Source organism: Oratosquilla oratoria, chromosome 40, assembly GCF_046742065.1.
Source record: "Oratosquilla oratoria isolate Oo_2021 chromosome 40, ASM4674206v1, whole genome shotgun sequence".
Lineage (NCBI taxonomy): Eukaryota > Metazoa > Arthropoda > Malacostraca > Stomatopoda > Squillidae > Oratosquilla > Oratosquilla oratoria.
In genome coordinates, this window is record NC_134816.1 from 45,470,198 (window position 1) to 45,485,568 (window position 15,371).

The 15,371-nt window shown below is 43.2% G+C and overlaps 1 protein-coding gene across 1 annotated transcript in view; it reads left to right on the forward strand.

The window, feature by feature from the left end:
* LOC143020611 (uncharacterized) overlaps positions 1-10,055 on the forward strand; it is a 21,366-nt gene extending 11,311 nt beyond the window's left edge. The window contains exon 4 of the mRNA XM_076177050.1: positions 9,919-10,055. The gene's annotated coding sequence lies outside the window, so the exon portion shown is untranslated. The remainder of the gene's footprint in view (positions 1-9,918) is intronic.
* The last annotated feature ends 5,316 nt before the right edge of the window (positions 10,056-15,371 follow it).

Consider the following 15,371-nt stretch of genomic DNA (forward strand, 5'->3'; position numbering starts at 1 on the left):
CCCTCCCCCTCTCCTCTCCTACCACATCCGCCACCCCACCCCTCTCCTACCCACTCCCCTCCCACTCCTCCCTCCCCTACCCCACCCCTCTTCTACCCACTCCCACTCCCCTCCCCTCCCACTCCCCTCTCCTACCCACTCCCCCTCTTCTCTCCTACCCTCTCCCCACTCCTCCCCTCCCCTCTCCTAGCCCCTTCCCCTCCCACTCCCCCTCTCCTCTCCTACCCTCTCCCCCACCCCACCTCTCTCCTACCCGCTCCCCTCCCCTCTCCTAGCCCCTCTCTCCCCCCTTACCCTACCCCCTCCCACTCCCCTCTCCTACACCTCCCCTTCCCCTACCCCTACTCCACCCCCTTCCACTCCTCTACCCCCACCCATTCCCTTCTCCTACCCCCCCCCCCCCAAGCAGTGATGCAGTCTAATAGTTTCTGGATCCGGGCCGGGAAAAAGAGGAGGAGGAGGAGGAGGAGGAGGAGGAGGAGGAGGAGGAGGAGGAGGAGGAGGAGGCGGAGTCTCCATTTTTAATTCGTTGTAATAATTTGGCCATGAGCTGTGTACAATGTTTTCGGGTCGGCAGATTAAATATTGTATCACAAAAATACTCCTTTATTTTATTCTGCTTTCATTTTGTTTATTATTCCTTGCTAAATGGGTCATGCTATCTCTAACACGTTTGCAAAAAATCTATGTATAAACTTTATGGTAAACTGGGTACAAAAAGATTTAAAAGTATTTTTTTTTTTTTTTTTTTTTTACCGTGGCCGCCTACTCACTCAGCTGACCGAGTTCGATCCTCGCCCAGGGCTGAAAAGCCCCACAGCACTGCAAGCTGGCATTCCAACTCTGGTGGGCAAGGTGTGTGTGTGTGTGTGTGTGTGTGTGTGTGTGTGTGTGTGTGTGTGTGTGTGTGTGTGTGTGTGTGTGTGTGTGTGTGCGTGTGTTACAGTATTACCCATAGATCGGGCCATATATGAACTCCGAGCTCTCATCCGAAAGGGCCACAGCTGCCGATCACGAGTCCAGCACGTGATCTATGACCATAGGGAATCCCAAAGCACAATACAATAATGCATTTGCGCTGTTGTATTATTGCCTTATTCTAAAAAAAAAAAAAAATAAAAAAAAAATAAAAAAAAAGATTGCGGCGATTTGACGAACTACGAACGTCTCATACTCGTTCTAACATTCACTCGTTTCGTAAACGTTCAGTAAAATTTAATAAGTAAATAAACAAATAAATAGACAAATGTTTCTTTTGATGTAGCGAGGCTTTGTTGAAGGTGAACGAAGAACGTTCCATGGTCGTTCTAGCGTTCATCACACACACACACACACACACACACACACGCCCGCGCATGTATGCAATGCATTTAACAAATTTCATTACCTGGGGTTATCACATCCATCACCAAACTTCGCTTAAACGAATAGTTTTAGAACTATTTGGTCGTTCTCTCCTTCGTTTCGCTCGTTTTACACTTTATCGCGAACAAATTTATCCGCCAATTTATCCGCCAGTCCACACGCCAATTTAGGGGTCATCCTAAAAGGCCCCCCGTGGGGTACAATTGGGTGGAATAACTGCCTATACGGTTGGAATCGATTTCGATTGGAATATGTAGTGCAGATGAATAATATTAGCAAGTTTCATGAAGTCTAGGCTATTAACAATAAAGTTATCTCTACTTCATTGTCAAGTTTGTAGCGTCTAGCTATCTCTGAGCGGCCTTAACATTGCAAGACAAAAGGTCATAACCTAACCTATACTAACCTAACTTAACCAAACCTGACTTATCTTAACCACATCTAACCTAACGTAACTTAACCTATTACAACCTAACCTATTATAACCTAACCTATATTAACCTAACTTAACCTAACCTATATTAACCTAACCTATTTCAACCTCATCTAGTTTCTGCAACCGCGATTTATTGATAATGGGTGATTTCAATTTTACTGACATTGATTGGATGACCCTTGAACATGGCCATATAGGTAGTCGCTTGATTGATTTTCTTGGTGACAATTACTTAATTCAGCATGTAAAAGAGCCCACAAGATATGGAAACTTGCTCGATTTATTGATCACTAGCCGCGAAAGCATGGTAACTGATGTAGAAGTCGGTGAATCTGTTGCAAATAGCGATCACAATTTAGTCAGATTCAAACTCCTAAACAATTTTAGAATAGATACTTGTGCTTCTAAAATACCCGATTTCAGTAAAGCTCAGTTCATAGAACTACGTCAGGAGCTTCAGCTTACAGATTGGGAGGCAAAATTAAACGAAAGGCCTGTAGATCAGATGTGGGAAATATTTCAAAATACGCTCACTAAGATGATTCAAACTTACATTCCTTTTAAGGACAGACGTCCCCCAAATCAGGCTGTCGGCATGCTCCGCCTTTGTAATCCTTTGTAATCTAACCTATTCTAAACTTAATCAAACCTAACCTATTTTAACCTTATACTAACTTAACCTATCTCAACTAGATCTAACCTATTTAACCTTATCTAACCTAACCTATATCAACCTAACTTAACCTAACCTACCTCAATCAGAGCTAACCAAACCTAACTTAACCTTGTGATCTTATGTTAAGAGATCGAAGCAAAGATGGCCGCTAGCAGATTGCTGGGCGCTACAAACCTGACAATTCAAATGCAGATAATTTCACAGTCAATGGCCTAAAGTCTATGAAACTTACTAAAATCATTTATCTCGAGTTTATATTCACTTCGAAATTGATTCCTACCGTACAGATATTTATTTCATCCAACTGGACGCATTTTAGGATGATGGCCAATTTACCGTCACTTGCCAATTTATCAGTCGATTTGCCCGACAGTTTACATGCCAATTTGTCAGCCAATTTATCTGTTATGCAGTACCCATTTTATCACCCAATTTGCTAGCCAATTTACCTGTCAATTCATCAACCAGTTTACACGCCAATTTATCAGCCAATTTATCCGGTAGTTATCACCCAATTTACTAGCCAATTTACCTATCAATTCGTCAGCCAGTTTATCACCCAATTTACTCGCCAATTTACCGGCAATTTATTAGCCAATTTACCTGTCAATTCATCAGTTTATCACCCAATTTATCAGCCAATTTACTCGCCAATTTACCGGCCATTTTAATTCTTTTCTTTGCATATTCAACTCCATTTACGTCCGATAAATATTAAAACAATTCACGATAGCAATGTAGCCACCAATTCATTCGCCATTTTCATATTCTTTGCAAATGTAAGTCCATTCATGACGGGTTTATATTAAAGCAATTTAGAGAGAATTCTCTGCCGGCTGAGCGAAATATTCTCAGAAATACATCGCCCGCGAGTCAAAATAGATCGTCTGTTGCAGAAGTCATCGCTCAAGATATATCGCCCGTTTTAACATAAGGCCGTTCGTTTTCAAAGCTCTTCACCGTTGTCATATTGTTTCATTCGAAAGCAGTCGCTCATATTATAATATTATTGTTATTTTATCATTTTTGGGGAGTGACCTAAGTGGGATAACGGTTTTTTAACCGTCACCATCAGACGGTTAATGTGTGAGACGACAGGCGGTGAGCGAAGAACTGGAGAGCCATGTTTTGATCGATCAGGGGATTGATCAGAGATGGTGATTGTCAAGTTTGATCGATGATGGTTAAAAAAAAAAAAAAAAAAAAAAAAAAAAAAAAAAAAAAAAAAAAAATTACCATCCCACTACTAAGAGGTGGGAAGTGAGAAATCTCTGGTAAGCCAAACCCTGTCAGTTGTAGCAAGCCGCTGGGCTTTTACAGGCCGATGTTTGGGTCGCCTCCTCGCCTGGCCAGGGCTGACGGGAACCAACGCAACATAGCACACAGCGGGTCCCGGGAACCGAACTCACGACCACCTGCTCGCGAGTTCGACATGCTATCCACTGGGCTACCGAGCGGCCCTAATGACTGCAGCTACCAAAAAGAAGAATAGAGAGAGGTGGTGGAAAAGGAGGAGGAAGAGGAGGAATATGAGAAGGAAGAAGAGGAGGACGAGGAGGAGGAGGACGAGGAGGAGGAGGACGAGGAGGAAGAGGAGGAAGAGAAGGAAGAAGAGGAGGAGGACGAGGAGGAGGACGAGGAGGAGGACGAGGAGGAGGAAGAGGAGGAGGACGAGGACGAGGAAGAGGAGGAGGAAGAGGAGGAGGAAGAGGAGGAGGAAGAGAAGGAAGAAGAGGATGAGGAGGAAGAGGAGGACGAGAAGGAAGAGGGAAAAGAAGAAGAGAAAAATGAATACGAGGAAGAGGAAGAACGTAACAACATAAGAATGAAGGAGACTGCAAAATTCTGGATCATTTTGGTCATTCTTAGTGAATTGATGTCCATTCTGTAGGACGGAGACCAAAACTGTACCGCATAGTCAAGGATGGGTCTAAATATCGCAAGATAGTTTGATAATTACCTCTGCACTTCTATTCGTTACCGTCCTAGCAATGAAACCTAATGCTCTGTTAGCTTTATTCCTGGCGCTAATGCACTGTTTCCTGGTTTTAAGGTCCGGACTCACTAGAACTCCCAAGTCTCTCTCGCACTCAGCTGTATTTATTTTCGGGGTTGTGTAGCCCTACGTTTAACACGCTATACTTAAGAGATATTGAAGTTCATTTGCCATTTCACCGACCATGTGAAATGGCAAATGGAGGAGGAGGAAGAGAAGAAGGAGGAGGAGGAGGAGGAGAAGGAGGAAGAGAAGAAGGAGAAGGACGAGGAGGAGAAAGAGAATGAGGAGGAGGAGGAGGAGAAGGAAGAGAAGGATAAGGAGGAGGAAGAGGAATAAAAGGAGTAAGAAAAGGAGAAGGAAGAGGAAGAGGAGTGGGCAACACGAAGAACAGCATGCCCACGGGTAGACACCCTTCTTATCCGCGTGTAGTTGTCTCTTCCCACTGATGCAAATGTAAAGCTGGACCCAATGTTGAAGAACGGGGTTTCTGAAAAAAGAAAGCCTACGACAGGAGGCGCTGAGTCGTCACCTATGCTCTATTATGAGTCTAGACTGCTGGGGCTGGTGGCAGTCACTGATTAGAATTGGCGAAATTGTAATTTGGCGAAATTTGGCGAAAGTGGAATTTGGCGAAATGTGAATTTGGTGAGATTGGAATTTTGGAAGTTGGAAGAAATCTGAATTTGGTACAAATTGGCGAAATATAAATTTGACGAAATTTGGCAAAATGTGAATTTGGTGACTGGAATTTTGCGAGTTGGATGAAAGTTTACTTTGGCACAAATTGGCGAAATGTAAATTTGGCGAAGTGTGAATTTGGTGAGACTGGAATTTTGCAAGTTGGTGAAAATTTAATTTGGTTCAAGTTGACGAAATGTAAATATGGCGAAATTTGGCAAAATGTGAATTTAGTGAGACTGGAATTTTGCAAGTTGGGTGAAAGTTTAATTTGGCACAAATTGGTGAAATGTAAATTTGGCGAAATCGGAATGCTGGCTCAGATCAGGGTACATTCACTGAGCGGTCGGTTTTGCTGCAAAAGGCAAAACAGCCGACTCCTGCATATAGCTCGGCTGGTGCTTGCTTGCAAAATACACGAATTCCTACTCAGGAGCTGTTGTTGCAATGTGCAGTTGCACAAAGCTGCTTGCATGCAAGCAGCTCACTGATTGTATGCTTGCTTTTTTTTTTTTTTTTTTTTTTTTTTTTTTTTTTTTTTTTTTTTTTGAAAACGCTGCTGTCGACATTTTCTTCAGCGACGTAGAGTCTGACCGACTCTCTTGTATTTGGTCGACTTTACGTTTCTGACACAAAGCTAGAACAGGTATAAATATAGATTTAATTTTGCTTAATGCTATTTAATTTTATTTTAATTTTATTCATTTATTCATTTATTTTGGGGGGAGGGAGGAAAGAAGGTGGGGGGAGTATTGACTAGGAATTGCAAGTATGATTTACAGAAATCTGTTTCGTTGCAGTGTATGTGGGCTCGAGCACACAAGGACGCACACACACACACACACACACACACACACACACACACACACACACACACACACACACACAATGTACACATATATTAGCCCCGTACACATGTATACATTACAGACAAATAGACACATACACACACACACACACACACACACAGTCAAAAGAGCTCTGAAGCTCTTATCCGGGAAGATAATATCTGTCGATCAAGCGTCCAGAACGTGATCCAATCCCATGGTGACTCACACACCGAAAACCTGTAGATCTCTTCTGACGTCGACTTAGACGAGGAGGAAAGAGACGAGAAGGAGGAGGAGAAGAAAGGGAAGTTGAGAGGAGGTGGGGGCAAGGAGGAGGAGGAGAAGGAGAAGGAGGGGGAGGAGGAGGAGGAGGAGGAGGAGGAGGAGGAAGGGGGTGAAGTTGGAAGGAAATGAGGAGGAGGAGGAGGATGAGAAGAAGGAAGACGAGGAGGAGAAGAAAGGAGGGGAAGTAGGAGGAGAAGAGGATCGGGGATGGGGGTAACCGAGGAGAAAGAGGAGGAAGAAGAGAAAGTGAAAAAGGAAGATGGAGGAGAAGGAAGAGGAAAAGGAGCAAGAGGAGGAAGGGGGGAAGAGGAAGGGGGGAAGAGGAAGAGGAGAAAGAGGAACAGAAGTAAGAGGAGAATAAGGAAGAGGAGGAGGAAAAGAAGGAGAGGAAGAGGAGCAAGAGGAGGAGGAGAGAAAGAGGAGGGGTAGGAGAAGGGAGAGGATAGGGAGGAGGAGGAAGAGGAGGAAGAGGATGAAGAGGAGGAGGAGGAGCAAAAGGAGGATTAGGAAAACGTGGAAGAGGAGGAAGGGAAAGAGGAGCAGGAAGAGGAAGAGGATGAAGAGGAGGAGGACGAGGAGGACGAGGAAGAGGATGAGGAGGAGAGGAGGAGGGGAAGAGGAGGAGGAGGAGGAGGAGGAGGAGGAGGAGGAGGAGGAGAAGGCAGCCACGAAGTAGACGTTAGGGTTATCGAACTCGGCTTGTGTCGGAGGAGGAGTGACAGAAACGTTTTTTTAAGAGAACGAGGTCGAGTCAGGTCGTAAACAGCCTTTGCGGACGACCGCCGTAGATGGGGCGTTCCCGATCCCAATTGGGCCCAGATTCGTTATCTCGTACTTGTTCCGAAGTCGTTTGTTTGGATTGTTGTTTAAAAAAAAAAAAAAAAAAAAAAAAAAAAAATATATATATATATATATATATATATATATATATAATTATATATATATATACATATATATATATATACTCGTATATATATACATACAGTAGGTAATGGAATGGATACGTGTTGAGTTGCATGTCTTCAACTATTTCAATTATAATGTTTATATTCTTTTTTTAACTTCTATTCTAATCCTTCCTACTCCCCCCAAGGAGAGAAGCGCTGGTTATTCCAGGTCAGGGATCGTCATTATCATTATCATCATAATTATTATTATAATTATCATTATTATAATCATTATTATTATAATCGTCATTATTATACATACATACATATACCAAGGCTTTTTCCCCCTTACAAGGGAGGTAGCCAAAAAGGGAAAGGCATAAAAACACTCCCACCCATTTCATCCCTAAATACACTCCACACCCCTCCCACCCTCCCTCTCACCTGAGCACCTCCTGGATGACGGGTCATCCCTGCACCCTGCCCACCGCCCTGGGTCAGAAGCAGTGTCGCAAGACACAGCACATCCACAGCAAGGCCGCTTCATTTAATCGGCGACCCCCCCTCTCCGTCCCCCTCTGCATATAAGGCGAGGACGGGGAGAAATCCCTTCGGGCTGCGTCAAAAATTACTCACACATACTACCCCGGCCCCCACCCCCCCGCCTATTCCTCCTCATGCAGTCACAACATCATCCATATACAACCATTCTCCACTCACCTCTGTCTTCCGTTCTCTCCCTTCCTTCCTCAACAGACATTCCCCTCTTCCCCAAAGCCCCCTTCACCCCATCCATCCACCTCATCCTAGGACGTCCCCTCATGTTCACTCCCTCCACATCTGCCTTCCATACCTCTTTTACTAGTCTTTCTTCACTCATTCTTTCCATGTGTCCAAACCATCCTAATATTCTTTCATCAACCCTATCTCCCAAATCCTTTTTCACCCCTGTTCTCCTCCTCACCTCCTCATTTCTCACTCTATCCAGCCTAGTAACCCCCACCATACTTCTCAGACACCTCATCTCAAACACATTCAAACTCCTTCTCTCTTCTTCTCTTATATTCCACGTTTCTGCCCCATACAGTGCTGTTGGCACAATCACTCCTTCATACAGTCTCCTCTTCGCATCCATTCCCAAATGTCTATTCCTCATTACACTCTTTAAACCACCAAGGCATTTACTCGCTTCTCTCAATCTACATTCTACCTCCACCTTCACCCCACCTTTTCCTGCTACACTTGCACCCAAGTATCTAAAACTATCCACTTCCTCCAGTCGCTCTCCCTTAATGTTCACTTCCAGTCTACTGCCACTTTCACCCCTTGTACATCTCATCACCTTACTTTTATCCACATTTATCTTTAGCTTTCTTCTATCACATACTCTCCCAAACTCTGTCACCAGCTTCCTCAATCCCTCCTCTGACCCTGCCACAAGCGCAGTGTCGTCCGCAAACAACAGCTGGCTCACCTCCCACTTTTCTCAATTTTCTTTAACCATCTCCAATCCCTGACCCACTACCCTAGCATTCACCTCTCGCACCACCCCATCCATGTATAAGTTGAACAGCCAGGGCGACATAACGCATCCTTGACGAAGTCCCACCTTTACTTCAAACCACTCACTCTCTCCATTTCTAATCCTGACACATGCTCTACTACTTTCATAAAAACTCTTGACAGCTCCCAAAAGCTTTCCTCCTATCCCATAAATCTGCATAACCTCCCACAGTGCCTTTCTGTCTACCCTATCATAAGCCTTTTCCAGATCCATAAAAGCCCAAAAAACATCCTTCCCCTTTCCTATAGCTTTCTCACATATCTGTCTTACCACAAAGATCTGATCTACACAACCTCTACCTGTCCTAAATCCACACTGTTCCTCACCAATTACTCCTTCTGTTCCTCTCCTAATCCTCTCAATTAAGATCCTCCCATAACCCTTCCCTACTACACTTAACAGGCTAATCCCTCTGAAACTACTACATTCACACTTGTCCCCTTTTCCCTTGTAAAGAGGAACTATACAGGCACTTCTCCAGTCCTCCGGTACTCTACCCTCTCTCCAGCAAACATTAAATAACCTCACCAACCAGTCCACCATCACTGAACCTCCCTTTTTCAGGCATTCTGCATGGCATCCATCCAGACCAGGTGCCTTACCTACTTTCATCATCTTAACAACTGCCTTCACCTCATCCTTCCCTATTTCTCCTCCATTCTCCTCACTCATCACTCTCATTTTCTTCGCATTTCCCACTGCAACTATCTTTCCTTCCCTATCCTCCTTCACATTTAGCAACTCCCTAAAATATTCTGCCCATCTTCCCCTTACTGCCATCTCTTCCATTATCATCTCTCCATCTGCACCTTTTACCTTTTCTTCTCTACTTGATTCGCCTCCTCTTCCTCTCTTAATTTCTTTCCAAAACATCATTTTATAATTATAATCATTATAATCACCATTATTATAATTATCATTATTATAATCATTATTATTATAATCGTCATTATTATAATTATAATCATTATAATCACCTTTATTAAATTATTATTATATCATTATTATAATTGTCATTATTATTATAATCATCATAATTATCCTTATTATAAATACCATTATCATTATTATCATTATCACGATCTTGTTGTTGTTGTTGCTGTTGCGGCTGTTGTTGTTGTTACGATAATTTTTTTATTATTAGTATATTATGAGTATTATCATTGTTATTATAATCATTATTTCCTATTTTTTGCAGCGATCCACTTGGCCTCACCGTGAGAAATCCCCGCATGAGCTTCCAGTAAGAGAATCCCAAGTTTCCAGTGATATCTTCAACGTGAGTTTCCAGTGAGACTCCCGTGGGAACTTCCTCGTGAGTTTCCAGTGATAACTTCCCCGTGGTTTCCCAGTAAGAGAGTCCCGTGAAAAATTCCCCGTGAGTTTCCAGTGAGAGATCCATGTGAAAATCTTCCCGTGAATTTCCAGTGAGAACCTTCCCCGTCAGTTTCCAGTGAGAGATCCCCATGATAACTTCCTTGTGAATTTCCAGTGAGATCTTCCCCGTGATTTCCCAGAGAGAGCTTCCCGTGAGAACATGCCCCGTGAGAATTTCTTGTGAATTTCCAGTGAGATCTTCCCCATGATTACCCAAAGAGATCTTCCCGTGATTTTTCAGTGAGAGATCCCCGTGAGAACTTCCTTGTGAATTTCCAATTATATTTTCCTCGTTATTTCCCAGAGTGAGCTTCTCGTGAGAAACCTCCCCGTGAGTTTCCAAAGAGACATTCCCTGTGAGTTTTAGTGAGAAATCCCCATGAATACTTTCTTGTGAATTTCCAGTGAGATCTTCCCCGCGATTTCCCAGAGATAGCTTCCCGTGAGAACATTCCCCGTGAGTTTGCAGTGAGACCTTCCCCGTGAGTTTCCAGTGAGAGATCCCCGTGAGAACTTCCTTGTAAATTTCCAGTGAGATTTCCCCTGTGATTTCCCGGGGAGATCTTCTCCGTGAGTTTGCAGTGAGACCTTGCCCACATCTAGTGTGAATATCCAGAATCAGTGACATTAAATTCGTCCAGTCACTGGCACTGCCTCTAATCTCTCATCTCTCTACCTCTCAAATCTACCTCTACTCTCTCCCTCACCAACGCCCTCTCCCATCTCTCTCTCTTTTTCGACAGGAGAATTTTGGTCCATAACTAGGTCGGATTACAAATTCATTTTACGAGTTTTACAGACACAAAAACCTCAAGGCTGTTTTTTGTAACCCCCACAGACGGCCTTGCACCGAATACCAGCCCACCAGGTTCACACTACAAAAACGTTCGATTGATGCAGAAACGTTTGGACCGTGCATAAACGTTCAGTTTATATACTGTTGGGAATGAAAACGTTTTTCGTCTCTGCATATCTCCTACATTGATGATAAGCTCATATCTTGTTGATTTACAATCAAACATGATCTGAAATGATAACAAGTCTATTAACAAATTCATTAAGATAATTAAACACTATTATATTTTTCTGTATTTAGATTTTGATACATTTTCTTGAAAGTTAGATAGATATCGATCTATATTTCTACAATAAGATTAGAACAATGAAGACTGTTATGTATTAACTTTGTATTACTTTTAATGATCTTACTGGACATGTTTTTTTTTTTTGTAATTGAACTTTTATTTAGTTATTACTGGAAGAATTGCCTACTCGCGTAAGAATATTTCCTTCTAAATCAAGTTACACTTAAACTCGGAGTCCCTCAAGGTGTTCATTTAGCGCTTCCAAGACCCCCAACCCCTTGGAAACCGCCAACGGCCATCGACGCTGTCCACATCCCTCGCTGACGCTAAAGATGACTATTTTTATAATGATTTGGAGTAGCTGTACCATTGACTACGGATAGTATACTAAAGACCAATGTAAACATTTAATAAAACGTTTATTGGTATTTGTGTTTAGCTTATTCACTAGTCCATTTCATTCATTGTCTAGGCAAGGTTACATTGACTGGTGTTTACGACCTAAAATGCAAAAGTATCCTAAGTTGTGTTTAATTGAACTTCATTGAAAGCAGTCAGTCATAAGAATGTCTGATAAAAAAAAAAAAAAAAAAAAAAAAAAAAAAAATATATATTATATATATATATATATATATATGTATATGTATATATATATGTATATATATATATATGTATATATATGGCAGCGATGTCAGCTGAATGTAAAATGTTACAGATACATTGCCATCATTGTTTTGCTTTAAAATTGTTTATCAACGGATAAACTTTGTTTTAAATGGTGTATATAATTTTCAACAGCATATAATAATGAGTTCCTCAGTTGGACTAGAAAAAATATATTTTCAAATCATGTGACTGTTTTATGACGTAAAGTCTGGAAGTAAATTCAAATTTCGCGCCTTTATGAGTGATTGTATATCCTAAATAGACCCTGAATTCGATTAATATATTACCCAGTACTTTTTTTGAATTTATATAATGAATTTGTGAGAACGTGGCACGTGTATACAAACGAACTAGAATAAATATTTGGACACAACCTTTGTGGATTTATTATATTATTGTTAGCCCTTAAAATAGTTTTCTTTGAATCCTGGTGTTGTAAAAGAAAATGTACCCTTGTCTTCAGTTGAAAACAGAAAATATTAAGTAAAACACTTGTAACTTGGCATAATTGGGGCTCCAGCCTCGCCGAGTTATCAAATTTTCCGTGTTATGCAAATACCTCATTCCTTTTTACCCCATTTGGATAAAGTAAAAAAATTTGAAAACATTAGTAAACCAAATAAACAGCATACAAATCCAACAGCAGTATAAACTAATAACATTTACCATCACCCCACTGGGACAATTCCCAAGGCTATGGTTTCGTATGCCAAGATGAAACAAGCCACTGCCCCCACCTAGCCCACTCATGCAAACCCAACTATAAATCTAAGCCCAGCCAACCCCACTCAAAACGGGGCTAGGTTCAAGTACCAGGGCAAGGAAACCCCACATCTGCCGGTGCTATAGGAAGGGCCGATGCAGACATGGCAACTCAGGCAAGGAATGCAACTATAGACACCCCAAACCATGCCACAAGCTTTTGACGCATGGTATTCGGGATGATCGTGGTTGCAAATTAGGGAGGGTTAAATGCCCACAGTTCCACCCACTCATGTGTAAGAATTCTGTAAGGCGCAACATTTGCAGAGTCGAGTCTTGCAAATTGACGCATGTCAAAGGGATGTGGAAACCAAATGAGGCCAGAACCCAAGTCACACACCCAAACGTCAACAATGACAAAAAAAACTGGTAACCTAGGGGGGGGGGCACCCACAGGCTCCCCAACAAACACACAAATAAGTTGGGTTTGTCTCCTTTCACGTGTAACCCCTGTTCACCTAGCAGTGAGTAGGTATGGGACATTAGTCAAGGAGTTGTGACCTTGCTGTCCTGGTGTGTGGTGTGTGAGTGGTCTCTGACCTACCCAGAGATCGGCAAATAATGAGCTCTGAGCTCGCTGCCGTAGGGTGGTGTCTGGCTGTCTCGACAGAGGCTGCAGCAGATCCGAGGTGAATACACACAAACATTAGCTCACCTTTTTAAGATATAGCGACAGGTGTACAGACCACCATGAACATGCTGACCAAAGCTGTAGAGTCCCAGGGCTTAATACTATCCTCCCTGATGCAAGGGAATCACAGGAACTGGCCACCACTTCAGGCCCATCCGATGTTCCCCTGGGCACCTGTCATTCATACCAACTAGAGTCCATCCTAATGGGTAACATACAGGGCCTCTACTCCAAAAGCAACAGAAGCAAAGTCTCCTTCCTGAAGGAACTAACACTAGAAGAGGACCCAATGTTCATTGCCCTAACGGAGACGGACTCACCTGGCTACTGACGTAAAAGACTCTGCACACATATACCAAGGCTTTTTCCCCCTTACTAGGGAGGTAGCCAAGAAAAAGGCATAAAATCATTACCACCCATTCCATCCCTGGATACACTCCACACCCCTCCACCCTCCCTCTCATCTTAGCACCTCGTGGATGACGGGTCATCCCTGCACCTTGTCCACTGCCCTGGGTCACAAGCAGTGTTGCAAGACACAGCACTCTGAGATAGGAATTACCAACTACACGTAAAGTAGAGTAAAGTAATGAAGGGGCTGCTATCGTCATGTAATCCAAGCAGTGGGAGGCCTTGTGATTCACCATGGTCTTAGATCACGTGTTGGACTCGTGATCGGCAGTTATTAACCTACTGAATGAGAGCTCAGAGCTCGTATGACTGATCTATGGGTAATACTGTGGCCTTACAAGCACACACAAAGATGGTACTTGTATGTGGGGCAATGGGAATGGGAGGGAACGGATGAAGAGGTAGAAATTGGTAGGAAAAAGAATGGAACATGGTTATCGACGATAAGAAGCAAGTTTATGAGAACTGGTTACGAACCAGAACTGGAGAAGGATACGAGTGGTACAGAAAGGGGCAAAATGCACGGTGACGGAGGAAGAGTTGAACGATAATTACCATTCTACTATAACAATAGAATCCTGTGGGAGTGACATTTACATACATACATATACCACGGCTTTTTCCCCCCTTACAAGGGAGGTAGCTAAAAAGGAAAAGGCATAAAATCATTCCCACCCATTCCATCCCTGAATACACTCCACACCCCTCCACCCTCCCTCTTATCTTAGCACCTCCTGAATGACGGGTCATCCCTGCACCTTGTCCACTGCCCTGGGTCAGAAGCAGTGTCACAAGACACAGCACATCCACAGCAAGGCCGCTTCATTAAATCGGCGACCTCCCTCTCCGTCCCCCCATGCATAAAAGAAGATGGGGAGAAATCCCTTCGGGCTGCATCAAATTTTGCTCACACATACTACCTCACCCCTATCCCCCCGCCCATTCCACCTCGTGCATCACATCATCATCCATATACAGTACAACCATTCTCCATTCACCCGTCTTTTGTCCTCTCCCGTCCTTCCTCAACAGACATTCCCCTCTTCCCCAAAGCCCCCTTCACCCCATCCATCCACCTCATCCTAGGACGTCCCCTCATGTTCACTCCCTCCACATCTGCCTTCCATACCTCTTTTACTAGTCTTTCTTCACTCATTCTTTCCATGTGTCCAAACTATCCCAATACTCTTTCATCAACCCTATCTCCCAACTCCCTTTCCATCCCCGCTCTCCTCCTCACCTCCTCATTTCTCACTCTATCTAGCCTAGCAACCCCCCTCACACTTCTCAGACACCTCATCTCAAACACATTCAAACTCCTTCTCTCTTCCTCTCTTATGTTCCATGTTTCTGCCCCATACAGTGCTGTTGGCACAATCACTCCCTCATACAGTCTCCTCTTAGCATCCATTCCCAAATGTCTATTCCTCATTACACTCTTCAACCCACCAAGGCATTTACTCGCTTCTCTCAATCTACATTCTAACTCCACCTCCACTCCACCTTTTCCTGCCACATTTGCACCCAAGTATCTAAAACTATCCACTTCCTCCAGTCGCTCTCCCCCAATGCTCCCTTCCAGTCTACTGCCACTTTCACCCCTTGTACATCTCATCACCTTACTTTTACCCACATTTATCTTCAGCTTTCTTCTATCACATACTCTCCCAAACTCTGTCACCAACTTCCTCCGATCCTGCCACAAGTGCAGTGTCGTCA